Raw genomic sequence first — 14,580 nt, 5'->3', positions numbered from 1 at the left:
CTCAAGGAATTGTGCATTTAAATGTGAATATAAAGAATATGAATTTGTACAATATTAAGGTTCAGGTCTTATTATGAAAGGAACCATAAACTTACTTTGATAAAGATGACAGTGATAGTAAAAATGATAAGGATTACAGGAAGCCGGCACTTGAAAGAGGTGAGGTGGAGTCAAAGGGAAATGGGTTGATGAATGAAGAAAGAGGGGATAATGCAGTCGAGATTTCAATTTATTCTACAAAAGTCAGAAGAGTGGGGGACAGGGTGTGTAGGGGAGGGGTGAGTAAGAGTGTAGAAAGGGATCACGTTGATCAAGATGCATTGTATTCCTACACTACTTTGTTGAATGGCAACTGCTTTGTGCAGCTCCTGAAGATAATAAATAAAAGAATTTCTAATAATGAAAAAATAATTACAGAGGACATATTATATGTGAGACATAGGCCTTAAGTGCTTTCATATATATTAAATAATCTATATTATATCTAGGACCCCTCAATTGGTTCCCATCATATAGGAGAATCAATTCCAAATCCTTCAATTTTAGATCAGTATTGCCCCACATACATTTTTAGTACTTCCATTATTCTCTTTCATATGCCATATGCCCTAGACATTTAGTGGTACTTGCTATTTTTTAAAGCTTTTTATTATCTCCTCTGGGCCAGCCAGACACTGCTTAGGTGTTGGAAATATAAAAATATAGAATTCCATTTTTACTTGTGAGGAGATGTCTAGCTTGAGAAAAAAAAAACTTTCAGCTAGTTCTAGACCTCTAAATGTAACTAGAAGGAATGAAGAGGAATAAGTCTTAAGTTAAATCCTGATGGCTATTTAATCAAGTCATTTACAATTACCGAGCATTTTGATCGATCCTCTCATTCAAATCTTCAGTTCTCAATTAACAAATGGGCAAACAAGGCTAAATAGACACTTCTCAGAAGAAGTAAAAATGGCCCATAGATACATGAAGAAATATTCATCATCTCTCCCCATAAGAGACATGCAAATCAAAACAACACAGAGTTCATCTCACCCCCGTTAGCATAGCCATCATGAAGAATACAAACAATAACAGATGCTGGTGCAGATGTGCAGTGGAAGGAGCCCTAATGCCATGTTTGTCTTTTATGTGAACTGGTACAACCACTGCAGAAAGCAGCTTGGACTTAGAAAGCTAGTTCTACTCAAACCCCTACCTTAGAAAGACGCTATTCTTACATAATTCAGAAACCACATAATGCTTCTAATATTTTTTATCTACCAAGCAGAGAGAAGGTAGGGGTTTGAGTAGAACTAGCTTTCTAAGTGGAGCCTCAGATCTGTGTAGGCACAGGCTGAGGAGGCAGTGCTGGTAGGAATTGAAATGTCTTAGTATGTTACTGTTCTCTATTCTCTCAACTGTGATAAGACTAAAGTAACATGCTATAGTATTACATTACTTCAATATCCTATACAGTTCTTTGGGTAGGGATTTTGTTAAGTATATGTGTTTGTAGTAAAGAATAGCTGGACTTTGCGACATTAACATAGTTCAGCTAAAGCAGTCATTTGGTTGGTGGCACTTTAAGCTGTCTTAGACTTCTAAGATGCTTCTGCAGGTACCCTAAACATGTACTCATTATTACATATCTTCCAAATGCAGTCATTTTTCGCCTTCAGAATTTGAAGGCATTATAACAGTTAGACAGTTATATGACGGATTGAAATCTCATGCAGTAAGCCTTTCAAACAATTAACAGAGCTGGGTGCTGGTGGCTCACGCCTTTATGGTAATCCTAGCTACTCAGGAGACCAGCCAGGAAAGGCCATGAGAGTCTTGTCTCCAATTAACTCCCAGAAAATCAGAAGTGGAGCTGTGGCTCAAAGTGCTAGAGGTCTGACCTTGAGCGCAAGCTTAGGGAAAGTGCCCAGGAAGTTCACAACTGAGTTCAAGACTCACAACCAAAAAGAACCCAAACTAATAATAATAATAATAATAAAAGCAACAACAACGAAAATCCAATTCCCAGATCATTTAACCAAATGAGTATCAGAAAGACGAAATAAATTTGACTAGAGGTAGTAATGGGAGAGGAGTAGAAGAATGAAAAACAAAAGGAGCAGGAGACAAATATAGTCAGAATACTCAATGTGCGTATGTGTTAAAGGAAGTGGGAAAGGGGGCATGAGTTTGGAGGAGATGTACATGGAGTGGGGGAGATGATGGAGGGGGTGACTCATTGAGCAGCGATAGACACATATTTGGACATGTTCAATTGCAAACATTTTGTAAAGCTTTGGGAATTCAGGTAACAAAAGTCTCTATTTCATTGTCAATTATTTTAATAAGCCTGGTGGAGAGGTTTTACTTTATTCATAAATATTCACTGGCTTTTCTTTTGTCAGTCGGGGGGCTTGAACTCTGGACCTGAGTGCTGTCTCTCAGCTCTTCAGCTCAAGGCTGGCGCTCTACCACTTGAGCTACAGAACCACTTTGTTTTTTTCTGTTTATGTGCTGCTGAGGAATCGAACCCAGGGCCTCATGCATGTGAGCCACTGAGCCACCTTCCCAGCTCTTTACTGGCTTAAAATAAATATTTTTATTATCTTTAGTTGTGCAGAGGATTTGCCACTCAGCGAAGCAGTTGATGAATACAGTGCATCTTAATCAATGTCGCCCCTTTCAACATTCTCACCCATCCCTCCCTCCCCACTTTTCTTAATTTTGTATGACCTGCGTTGAACTTTTATTTTTTTGTCATTTACAAATATGGTGTATCTTGATCTGTGTCACCTCCTTCAATTCTCACCTCCTTTCTACCCACCCCTTCCCTTATTTTTCTTAATTTTGTGGCATATGCAATAAATTCTTGGCTGCATTTTCCCCCTTTCCTACCTTCATTCGTCCATCCCTTTCCCCTTGCTCCCAGCACCCCTTCCTTGGATGCACCCATTTCCTGGTGCTTATTTTGTTGGGCTTTGGTAGCTTTTCTAAAGAAGTATACTATGTGAGCTCTCCATAGAGCCTAATATACTTCAGTAAATGGATTTGTAACCATTTGCATAACACCTAGCATTATAGAGTTAGAGGCACATTCTAATAATAATCCTTTGTTGCTGTTAGTGCTCATCTGTCTTCTATGTGGTTCATGAGAGGGCTTTTCTGTCTGGGACTGGATGGACAATTAGACTTTACAATGCTCAGGCCACAGGAATTAGTTCAGGATTCGTTGTATGATGCAATAACATCTAATAAGATGTTGTACAACTGCTAGGAAGAGCAACTTTTTCTTTCCAACAGTAAGATTAGAAAGAGGAATGATAGAAGCTGGAATCTGGGCTATCATGGCAAATCAGAGGACAAGACTTTTGAGAAAACAAAGCAGAGCCAAGAGATGAAGAAACATTGAAGGTTGAAAAATATCAATTAAATTCATGATACAGTCACAACTATACCTGCATTAACGAGTCAGGAGAGATTCTCTTTTTAGCTTAAGCAATTTTAAATTGTTTCAAACATTTGCTGCCTTAGGAGTATAGAATGATAGAAACATAAAGTTGCCATCTTTTGCCATTTGTATTTCAATATAGAAATATGAAAGTTACTATCTTTTCTTAACCACTATTATTTCATTTAAACAGAAACATTTGATTTTAAACATATATCAATAAAAGAAAATCTAACAAATATAGAAATCATTTAACTTTTAAAAACCATTGCACTTACAGTTTACATTTCTTACTAAAGCAAGTGAAAATCTGAACACAGTTTAGTGAGGAATGCCTGGCTAGTAACCAATTGAGAGTCAGGAGACCAGATTTTAAATTTCAGACCCACTATTAGTGTATATATTACATCCTAATAGATAAGGGAATCATTTCTGTTCTTGGCATCTGTGGCCTCTTAATTTTCACCCAGAAAATAAATTGTTATTTCTTTCTATATTCAGGCTTTAGAGAGAACAAACTAGTCTGGTTTATATAAAAGTGTCCAAAAATATTGTCAGTATAGTACATGTATATTAATTTCTTACCTTTGATTATGACTTGAGGGCTGGAGAAATTTTAATTTATCCTCCCAGTGACTTTGATAAGCATAGCTGTTTGCATTCAAGGAGAATCTTTCAAAGCTTAAAACATTTCCAGAGGTCACTCCAATACATACTTTCAAGTTTTGTTTTCTTTTATTTCCCCTCACATTTTGGGTGCAATGTTTTCTCAGTATTCTGAAATGCACATCCATTTTGAGTATGTTAGAATTAAACGAAATAAAGTGATATTTTCAAAAATGTTCACAATTGTGAGAAGAAATGAACATCTGTTTTATGGGCTAATTAAGGGATGTGTAGCAAGTTCTTTTTTGTTATTGTTGTTTATAGCCTTGTTTTCAAGGATTGGTCAATGAAGCATGTCATAACATTGTCAAAATGGGATTATCATTTGCATGAATGAATCTGAGCTTTTTATTCCGTACTCTCAGCAGATTTTCTGTTTTAAAAGTCTTGAGTTTTAAATGGATGGTGTAGCCAGAATGAATGAAATAACTGATGTTAAATCATTTTAACAGGCAAATTGTCTGATCTACTGGACTGCCATGAATCCTTTGGAGGACACTCTGCTTTGCTTTAGTCCTAGATACCAAGCTAAGTTACTGTAAATGGGGGACCCCAAAGGAGGAAGCTGTAGATGTGATTCTGAGAAAAGAAAACTCTTCCTGGTTTTGAATCACATCCAGTGACATCTGGCCGAAGAAAGAAGAAAATGAGGAATAGCAGATAAAGCCATTGCTGAGTGCTACTGAAGGTATGAAGTGTGTCGCTCTTCCCTAATTCTGTGTGGGGAGAGGGCTTAGATTTGCAGGTACCGGAAGCTTACCATGCAGATGAGTGGTTCTCCTTCTCTCTGTTTGCCTTTGATATTGACTGTGGCTGAGACCAGAGGTAAATGGGCCATTTTGCACAATTTATCGAAGTAAAGTGAAAGCAGCAATTTCTCTTTCAGAAAGTTGCTGAAATGTCACCTGTAGAGATCATGCATTTAGACTCAAGAAGGCTGTGTACTCGGCCTTTTAAACAGTTCGATCCAAGCCAAAGGCCCCCAGAGTTTGAAGTGCTATAACTTCACTGGGGGCGTTATGATTTGACCATGTCAGCACACGTTTCTTTCAGTTGGACAGTTCTTCATCTGTGTGGGCACTGTTTTAGTGTTCTGAATGAAGCCCATCTATTAAATCTACCTGTGAGATAAATGCCTGCCAAAGCTGTGGGTTTGCTAGATGAGATGGATATAGCTGCTTCTTGGCTTGAAGGATTTATAGCGTGAACGTTTCTAGAGTCGATCTTGTCTTGACGTTTTACTCAGCGTTCTGTTACTGTGACAAAATACTTGAGATAACCTGCTTAAAAAGAGGAGAGGTTTCATTTGGCTCATGGCTTCAGAGATTTGACCGTTGGGCCCATTGCTTTCAGATCATGTGCTAAATTCTCATCCTGGTGAGGAGTGGTGTAATGTAAAGATGCTCACCTCATGGCTGTGTGAGATACTCACATTCCACAGTCACCCTGGAGGCACATCTCAACCCCTGAAGCCTACCAGGATCCACCTCCCAGCATCTTTAACACATGGGCCATCCCAGATCCAAACTATAGCACTTACGGTTCAGATCCCAGCTTGGTCTTTCACTAAATGTCTGATCTGGAGAAATTTACTGAATTTCTCATGCCTCATTTTCCTTACATAAAAATTAAGGGTCATTAGCTCAATGGTGGGTGTGTGGATTAATTAACCTCATGTTAGTGAAACATACCTGGAATATTTTAAGTACTGAACTAGTTGCAACTTATTTTCTCTCCACCAGTTGTGATGCAAATTTGATACTTCAGTTGATTCTGTCCCCCTCCACCCCGGGGATTTTTGTTTGTTTTACTGATTCAGTAAAATGAATGATATTGTCACATATTTAGGGCTGGAATGTTTTTTGACTATAGACACTATTTTCAGATAAGCATTATAAGTATTGCTGAAGACAGAAAAGTTTTGTCAGCTTTTGAGTAACAGGGAGATTTTTGAATATCAGAATAAAAATCGGGGGCTGGAGGCCTGGCTCAGGTGGTAAAGTGCCAGCCAATGAACGAGCGCATTAGATACCCAGTTTAAGTCCTGGTATCAGACAAAAAAATAAAAGGACAGGGGCCGGGAAGGTGTCTCAGTGGTACAGCACTTGCCTTGCATGTATGAGGCCCTGGATTCGATTCCTCAGTACCACATAAACAGAAAAAGCCAGACGTGGCTGTGGCCCAAATGGTAGAGTGCTAGCCTTGAGCTGAAGAGCTCAGGGACAGTTCCCAGGCCTAGAGTTCAAGTCCCACGACCAACCAAAGAATAAAAATAAAAAAAATAAAAAATAAAAGAAGAAAAACTGGCAATTTTCAAGACTACTGTGCACTTTTTTTTTTGACAGAGCAAGTTGGGTAATCTAGTGAATCATGTATAGTAGTCACTGATACTTGGAAGATTCTGGGCTGATACAAAGGTTAGTCCTCCTTAGGTGCTGATCAAAGCTTATTGTACTTTAATGTCTCACTTCTATGTATGTAGCTTTAAAAATGAATCTATCATTTGGTTCTTAGCACTGTCTGATATACATGAAATATCTGACCAATAGTTGTGTTTTCAATTTATGAAGCAATTTTATAGCTACTATTGATAGTGGGCTATTCTGGGATGAAGGAATTTTTATTATGAAAGACTGTCTGGTGTATACGATGGTGGCTTATTAGCATTCTCCCTGGACTCTGTAATCTAGATTTACAATGACCTACCCTACCTACCTTCAGCTATGATAACCTGAAATGTCTCTAGACATTATTAAATGCTAGAGGGTCCAAATTATTCCCATTTAGGTACTGAGCATGGATTCTGAATTTATCCTCACATTTTCAAAAGTGTGTGTGTGTGTGTGTTTGTGTTTTCCAGTTTAGAAGTGCCAAGGTCAACACATTTGAAGTTGGGTAAGTGGGCATGATGTGTAAATAGAGCTGCAGCCCAGATGATTCTCTTGGGGCAAGGAGAGATCAGGATGCTACTTTTCAACTCTGTAGATATTCTCTGGCCCTCTTAGAAGGAATACAAATGGGCTGCCTGGGTCACTGTGGGTCTCTTACACTTAAAGAATAAGGCACAAAAGCATCAATGTTATTGGGAGTTAGAAAGCACTGCCTGACCCAGTTTTCCTGTCCACACACACAGAGCTTCTGGATGTGGAAGAATATTCAGATTGTTTATATTCATGAGAGTCTGATTTCCTTTCCTTTTGAACAAAGCATTCACATATTTACTGAGGAGAAAAAGCAAGGCAGAGAGTGCCTAATGTCTGGAGTCTGGTTTAAATCATGTGTGCAGGCTGGCTTGTGAAATACAATCGCTGTTGCTTCTGAGTGGTTTTACAGACACAAGAGAACTGAATTTTACATAACTGTGAAAATAAATTAGGGTCTGCTCCAGATGATGTTCCCTGAACTATAAATCTCCTTTGTAATTTCAAATTCTATCTAAACAACTTGGCATTAAAATTCATTCAATAAGGAGCAGGGCTAGTGTAGGTGTAAGCAATGATCATGGTTAATAGAAAGAGCAGAGAGGAAGATAAAATCAAGCTACAGAATGGAAGATGCTGGAAAGTTAGAGGCCACTGAAAATGAGCAGATGACTGACTTATAGGAGGACTTTAGTAGGAAAGATAGATAAGAGTTCTTGATTTCAGTTCAAAAAACCTTTTTGGCCTGTGTGTCATACTAGGGCTTGAACTCAGGACCTCATGCTTTTACTCAGCTTTTTCTTTCAAGGCTGGTTCTCTACCACTTGAGCCACAGATCTACTTCTGGATTTTCACTGCTGAATTGGAGATAAAAGTCTCATGGATGTTTCTTGTGGGGCTACCTTTGAACCTTGATCCTCAGATCTCAGCCTCCTGAGTAACTAGGATTATTGTTGTGAACCCCCAGTGCCCAGTAATATCTTCTTATATAAATCCCAGATAGCACAAAGTTACAACGATGTCATCAAGAAATATTCATAAATTGTCTCAAGAGGAAAATCAAAAGATTTGAAGCAAAAATGGGATTCAAAGCAGCAAAATCAGGCTTTACTACCAGCTGTTTCTTTATACCAGTAACTCCAAGGTTTCTGTCTATATTGAATCTAGAAGATTTTTAAAGCCCCGATTATTGGGTTTCCCTCAACAGTTTCAGATATTGCAGGCCTGGGATTGAGAACGCTAAAAACTTGCCTTTTTAATAAGTTCCCCTGTGAGCTTAAACCATGGGTTTCAGCTACTTATGGGATCTGAATGAGGCCAATTTTGTAGCAGTAGAGAGTCATGAAAGACTGTGTACCATCAAAGTGCTTTTGTGGGGAAGTTGTGTGTTCGAGGTTGTATGTTTTGTGCGTTTATGTACTTAAGAAATCCTCTTAGCTACAATCTAATGTTATTCCTCTCCAGTATCCTACCTTGTTGTAAACCTTAATTAGAATATGCAACATGTGAGAACTGTCAGTGTGCATTGTAGTGTCCTTGTGGATATTTTGCATTATTGAGAAGTTGGATTATAATGATGATGATTATAATGATGTGTGTAAGGGAGAGAGAGAGAGGGACAGACAGACAGAGAGATAATTGCCGTACCCTTTAGACTAGCCATTCACTGGCTGAGTATTCCTCTTACCTACTGGTATTTTCTTGACATAATATTAAAAAAATACTCTTATAAAAGACAAATTCAGTAAACAACAATTCCATAGATAATTTTTATCTACCTCACAACTTCTCAGAATTCTAGACTACCAGAAATTAAGTATAGTCTCATGTTTTATACGAATATACTAATTTATATATCTACTTTACAACTGGCCAGTAGAGACTTTTAACTTACAGGCTAATATGAATTATATTAGGTTTCTAAATGACAAATAGTCTTTAAAAATAATGATAATTTGAACACTACACTCTTCATTTTTTATGTAGATCTATAAACAATAAGAGACATTTCAGACATCTAGAGAAATGTATTTGTTTATTGAGGAATTCTCCATATTTCACAAACATTTTGAGCCATCTTTTGGGCATTTCACCAACAGGTGAGAAAAGACATTTTAGTAAAGATATATTTCAGTGAAGAATTTTTTAGGGTCCTGAGGCTTGAACTCAGGGATTGGGTGCTGTCTGTCCCTAAGCTTTTGTGCTCAAGGCTAGTGATTTATTTATCCCTTGAGCCACAACTTCACTTCTAGTTCTTTGCTTTTTGGTGATTCATTGGAAATAAGAATATCACTGACATTCCTGCCTAGTCTAGCTTAGAAACATGATCCTCATATCTCAGCCTCCTGAGTAGCTAGGATTACAGGTATGAGTCACTGCTTCCAGCTATCCTAATTGTTTTGGGACAGGGCGGGGGGGGGGGGTTGCTGTGTAGCTTAATGTAGCCTTGTACTCTCAATTTTCCTGCCTCAATTTTCTTGGTATTGAGATTACAAATGTGTGTCAGCAGGCCTGACTGTAGCACAGATTATACTATATGAGGAAGATAATTAATAATTAACTAAATATAATTCAATTTGAAATTTGCTGCAATGAAGGCAGCATTGAACCATGGATGTGGTCTCCATTTAATAAACTGTTTCTTAATTGTTTTTGAAATATCTACTTTTACAATATGAAATTATATCTTTCTGGAGCAGAGCCACCCCTCTGGGTCTAGTTGCTCTTTTTTCCTCCCATTCTTCACTGGTGAAGAGAAAAAAGGCCTGCTACAGATTGAATTGTATATTCCTCAAGTTCATACACTGAACGGCTAATCCACAATGTGGCTGTGACTGGAGAAAAGGATTTTCGCAGAAATGTGCATAATTAAAGGACAAACCAGCCTGGGCAAAAAATGGAAGATCTTATGTAAAAACATGCCAAAATGCAAAAGCACTGAGCGTGTGACTTCAGTGATAGAGGGTTTAGCCAATACCAGAGCCTTAACCTAATTGGATTATTAGGAAAAGAGGTGTCATTTCTTCACAACATAGGAGAAAAGCATCCATCTCCAAGCTAAAAAGAGAGGTGCTTCCAAAACAAAGCCCTGCTAGCACTCTGACTGTAGAATCCCAACCTCTCAAATGAAGAGAAAATACATTTCTGTTCATTAAACTCCGCAGTATGTGGCATTTTGTTTGTACAGCCCATGTGGCTGTCCGATAAGGAGTATGGCTTGATCACCCATTTGACCTGAATGGTCTTGATGTCTATCAAATATCACATGATTAACTGAGACTGGTTAAGCTTTTCTAAAAATACCATGTTTTAAAAGGACTGTGAGGGCCGTTGGTGGAAAGGCTAAAATTAGTGCCTTGTAGCAAAGTCAGGAGAAGTCTACATAGTAATTTAATGTAGTAATGGACTTTTTGCCCTTGGAAATGTCTGAATATTCATCCCGCAGATAATGAATACTTCCTGGTCTATATTAACTTTGTTTGCTCATGGCACTCCTCAAATTCATGTACAGAGTGTGCTGTGACTAATGCAAACAGAGCAACCATCAGCTCCGTTTTCATTAAGGAAAGATTAGGTGGAGATTCTGAGAATTTCCCATGAAACTTTGATGCACAATTCATCCCTTAATTAAAAGCAAACAGGATTGCTTTCTGGGATTAGGTACCTAATTATAAGGGAAAAAAAAAGACAGAGAGAATATGTTGATAAAAAGGACTGAAGTAAAAAGGGAAGAAAACACCATGAGAATTCACTCCCCAGAATTTTTGGAATGCGAATCAACACAGGAAATGACAAGTGAATGAAAATCTGAAACATGTTGGAATGATCTCTGCTGTAGATTCTCCCAACTCATGAAGAATTAAAATTCCCAGTGCTGTAACCACAGGCAGGAGTTAAGCTGCAGAGACTTGAAGTCAGAGTGGAGATATTAAGAGACTGTTTGTTCAGGCTGTAGAGGACATTTATCTGAGATCTGTGTTGATCCTGCCCTACTCGGCTAACTTACTCAGTAACCAAAGGCAAGTGAGTTAATCTTCCTGTGACTTCTCTCATGTCTTTGTCAAATGGAAATAATAACACTCACTTTCCAGAGAACATTTGGAGGTTTAATTAAATTAGTGCTTTGAGCTTCTTAAATGAAAGTTGCTGTAGAAATGCAAAGTATCATTACTGAAGGCATTTTTCCTTTTCTTGTATGGAACATGATGATTGAAACACATTTATTTTAATTGGAAATGTGACTAATTTGCCTGAAGAAACTCTTTCTCTTGGAATATGATACAGAGGAAAACAGGTGGAACCTCTTCATACTAAACAGGATCATAATCTATTTATTTAATAACAATAAATTTAATATTTGGCTAAAGGTTATAGTCTGGAACTGAGATATGGAGCTGATTCAATCCCTAGTTCTGTTCCTGTTGATTTTTTCTGCTTTTTGGTTAAAAACAGTCAAATGAACAACAACAAAAGAGAACAGAGCTATAAGTAGAATTCCCAGTCTCTGAAAAGAGAAAGTTTCCACTGAAAAAAACATTTGTGTAGAAACACTCTTGTCTGAGATATGACCATCTGATCATATGGCCTACGATATGGCTTCCGGTCAACAAGGAATCAAGAAGCCCCCAGGTTGGAGTATCATCTATAGTGTTGATGTACTATGATAAATTGCTATAGAACAATAAGAATTCTATATCCCAGTGACTTGTCAAGAAAGTCAAACGGGTGTTGAAACCTGAGGACCCAAGATAAACTCAACAATGGTTCTATAAAGATGGTAGACAGTGTAGAAAGGATCAGTCGAGAGGCTAAGACTCAGATCCAGATGACTGAGTTCTAGGACCATGTGGAGAGGAAATTGTTATTTTTTTTCAAATTCTTTATTGTGATTAAATGATTACATAATTTCCCAAATTTCACAGTATTGTGGGATAGTGATGATTAGTTAAAGTCACAAACACATTCTAACTTTCGTGGGGCAAATTGTCTATCATGGTCTATAACATTTATGAGTTCTATGAGCTTTGCAATACAGTTATTTCTTCCACATTGGGTGGCATGTACATTCCTTTTATTTTGCATAGCATCAGCTGTTCCCTCTTTCCCACTTGTTCCCTCCCTCCCATTGCTCCCATTGAGTTGCTTAGTTCATTTTGATCAATGTCCAGTACAGCTGATGGGTCTCGCTGTTGTATGTTTTTCCCTGATTCCCTCTAGTTATGTGTTATCTTCCTGGTTTCTCTCCAGTATGCACATATATACCATATATGTGATCAGCAGAATGGGGTTATTTAGTAGTGATTCGACCAGATGAGTGGAAGTCCTTTGTTCCTTAAGTCTTGTTGATTTTGTTGTATCACTTTACATTTTGGATTTAACATCCCCTTATCAGGGAGACCATGTGCTGTTTGTCTCTTTGCTTAACATGATTTCTTCTAGCTCCATCCATTTCCCTGAAAATGCCATTATTTTGTCCTTTCTAATGGCTGCATAATATTTGATACCACAATTTTTGGATCCATTCATCTGTGGTGGGACGTCTGGGTTGTTTCCATATCCTGGCTATTGTGAACAGTGCTGCAATAAACATGGAGGTGCTTGTGTCCTTGAATACTGGTTCCTGTTGTTCAGAATAGATGCCTAGAAGTGGTATGACTGGGTCATAAGGGAGATCAATATTTAGCTTTCTGAGACCCTCCAGACTGCTTTCCAAAGTGGTTGTATAAGTGTATATTCCCACCAGCAGTGTAACAGGGTTTGTCTTTCTCTGCATCCCCTCCAGCATTTGTCATTGGCTGACTTGAGGATGTGGGCCATTCTTTCTGGGGTAAGGTGATGTCTCAGGTTTGTCTTTATTTGCATTTCCTTCCCAACCAGGGATGGTGAACATTTCCTCATGTGTTTCTTTGCCATTTTTATCTCTTCTTCTGAGAAGTCTCTCTTTAGTTCCTTTACCTATTTAGTAAATGGTTTGTTAGGTTTGGGAGGGATTAATTTTTTGAGTTCCCTGTGTATACTGGATATTAACCCAGTCTGATATATTGCTGGTAAATATTTTCCCAGTTAGTTGGTTGTCTTTCTAGCTTGGTTGCTATAGCTCTAGCTGTGCAGAAACTTTTTATTTTAATGTAGTCTCATTTGTTGAGTCTCTCTCCAATTTGTTGTGACCCTGGGACTCTGTTCAAGAAGTTCCTGACTGTACCAATAAGTTCAAGTGTTGCTTCTACTCTGTCCTGCAGTGGTTTCAGAGATTCAGGTTTGATGTTAAGGTCTTTAATCCATTTGAGTTGATATTGGTGCATGGTGATAGGCTGGGTGTCCACTTTTAGTTTTCTGTATGTGGCGGCTCAGTTTTCCCAGCACCAGTGGTTGAAGAGGCTGTGTTTCTTCCACTGTATGTCTCTGGCTCTTTTGTCAAATATCAGCTGACTGTAGGCATATGGATTTATTTCTGGATCTTCTATTCTATTCCATTGGTCTTCGGGTCTGTTTTTGTGCCAGTACCTTGCTGTCTTTGTTATTATGGCTCTATAGTAGAGTTTGACGTCTGGCATCAAGATCCCTCCCATGTTGTCTTTTTTGCCTAGAATTGTTTTGGCTATTCTAGGTCTTTTGTTGTTCCATATGAATTTTTGGACTGTTTTCTGTATTTCAGAAATATACATCATTGGGATTTTAATAGGAATTGCATTGAATTTGTATTTTAATTTTTGGCAGTATTACCATTTTCACTATATTAAGTCTGCCTATCCAAGAGCATGAAAGGTCTTTCTATTTCCTGATGTCTTCTGTAATTTCTTTCTTTAAGTTTTTATAGTTTTCATTAAATAGTTCTTTTACATCTTTGGTTAGGTTAATTCCTAAATATTTTATTTTTGGGGGGGTTATTGTGATTGGGGTTGCTTTCTTTATTTCCTTCTCCGCCTGTACATCGTCAGTGTACAGGAAGGTGACTGATTTTTGTGGGTTGATTTTGTATCCTGCTACTTTACCAAGAGTTTGGGGATGGCGTTTTTGGCATCAGGAAGGTATAGTATCAATAGTTATCTTTTGAAAGAGGAGCTTGCAACCTTTTGGGAGAGTGAGGTTTGTATTACATCCACAAAGGGTCTCAGCACAGATCACTCACCAATTTAAATTTATTACTTTTTTGGGGGGGTTGGTTGTGGGGCTTGAACTCTGGGCCTGGGTACTGTCCCTACTACGCTCTTCAGCTCAAGGCGAGCGCTCTACCACTTGAGCCACAGCGCCACATCCTGTTTTCTAGTGGAGATAAGAGTCTCACAGACTTTCCTGCCCTGGCTGGCTTTGAACCATGATCCTCAGATCTCAGCTTCCTGAGTAGCTAGGATTACAGGTGTAAGCCACCCCTGCCCGGCTAATTTATTACATTTAAATTAGAATATATAATGATGGATTCCAGAGAAGGGAATGAAGAGTAAAAATAAAATAAAAGTAAAAGCAGTAGGGGCTGGGAAGGTGGCTCAGTGGTAGAGCGCTTGCCTTGCATGCTCGAGGCCCTGGGTTCAATTCCTCAGCACCACATAAGCAAAAAGAAAAAAG

The sequence above is a fragment of the Dipodomys ordii genome, unplaced genomic scaffold (assembly GCF_000151885.1).
Source record: "Dipodomys ordii isolate 6190 unplaced genomic scaffold, Dord_2.0 Scaffold139, whole genome shotgun sequence".
Classification (NCBI taxonomy): Eukaryota; Metazoa; Chordata; class Mammalia; order Rodentia; family Heteromyidae; genus Dipodomys; species Dipodomys ordii.
Note: the sequence above shows the minus strand (reverse complement) of the source record.